This window comes from Berghia stephanieae, chromosome 7, assembly GCF_034508935.2.
Source record: "Berghia stephanieae isolate SIO BIC M18660-M18661 chromosome 7, UCSD_Bste_1.3, whole genome shotgun sequence".
In the NCBI taxonomy this organism is placed as follows: Eukaryota; Metazoa; Mollusca; class Gastropoda; order Nudibranchia; family Aeolidiidae; genus Berghia; species Berghia stephanieae.
In genome coordinates, this window is record NC_088366.1 from 1,465,471 (window position 1) to 1,467,189 (window position 1,719).

Here is a 1,719-nt window from a genome sequence, read left to right on the forward strand (position 1 = left end):
AAACATCACGACGTACGGTCTTTGGTACAACGATGATGTAAAAACAGCTAAACATCACGACGTACGGTCTTTGGTATAACGATGACGTAAAAACAGCTAAACATCACGACGTACGGTCTTTGGTATAACGATGACGTAAAAACAGCTAAACATCACGACGTACGGTCTTTGGTACAACGATGATGTAAAAACAGCTAAACATCACGACGTAAGGTCTTTGGTACAACGATGATGTAAAAACAGCTAAACATCACGACGTACGGTCTTTGGTACAACGATGACGTAAAAACAGCTAAACATCACGACGTAAGGTCATTCTTTTTCAACTCCTGGCACATTTCAACAAGAATAATCTAGAAGAAAAGTTTCAGTCGGCATACAAGGAGCATCACGACACAGAGACTGCCTTTCTTTGAGTATTCAACCATCTGACCCAGATTGCAGACAAAAAATAAGCTGAACGTTCTCTGCCTTTTGGATTTATCTTCAGCATTTGACACTATTGACTACGACATACTGCTCAGACGTCTTAAGAGAAGTTTTGGTATAAATGGCACTGCGCTGAGCTGGTTCCGAACGTATCTTACAGATTGCTGGCAGACTGTTGTGGTGCTAGGGTAGTTAACATACACGAGCGTGTTGGCTCTCAAAGCACCGAGACAAAGATAGCGGATGTTGTTGTTGTTGTTGATCAATGAAGCGTGTAATTCTTATCTCTACTTAACATAAACTCGTTATTTTGTTTACACGCCACCATCATGGACTTGCGGACAATCCGAGACGATCGTTACGAGAGAACGGAAATGAGATTCTGCACACGTGACTTCAATGAGTGGACATGAGTGATCTAAAATTCGCTCTCGCGATACTCGACGATCAAAATCGTTACATCACCATTATCTCGCACTAACCAAAGTCAGTTGCCTTTATTGCCGTCACCGGAAATAGAAAGAAACTGTACTCCACGTTTACAAAAACTAGTGGACATTGTAAATCTACTTTTAAGAGTGAGTGATAAGTTATAATATCGTAACAATGGCGATTCATCAATAACAACAGGTGTTACTCGAAAAGCGTCCGCGAATGTACCTTATTTCCGGTACTGGTTTGAACGATAAACAATAGGGACGAAAACTGTGATGTCAAAGAAAACAACCAAAACTGGTTCCTGTCATATTATTGGAAGTGTAAAACTACTCTTAAGGAGGACTGAATACATACCTTGTGTACATTATCATCTGGTGTCAGAGTGATGGCGTCTTATTTTCTAGTCTAAATTTCATGCTGTTCGTCAATAAAGACCATGTATCCTCGGTCTTTTAATAATAATAATAATAATAATAATAATAATAATAATAATAATAATAATAATAATAATAATAATAATAATAATAATAATAATAATAATAATAATAAATGGCATTTATATAGCGCTTTACCCCGTTGTCACAGGCTCTAAGCTCTTTACAGTGATATAAAACAGAACATATTACAGTAAGACACGTTTGATAGAAAAGTGATACGAATTCAATTTAGCAACAGAATATGATAATAGCAATGCAACATTATGACGTAAAAATATTTTTAAAAAAGATAATACGTCCCGCAAATTCTCAGAATCTGCCTATACATACTACTCCGGAGTACTGATTACATAACGATTACAATGATTTAGGAACCAGAAAAATGGAAGGTGTGACGTCACGAGTTTTCTTCCCT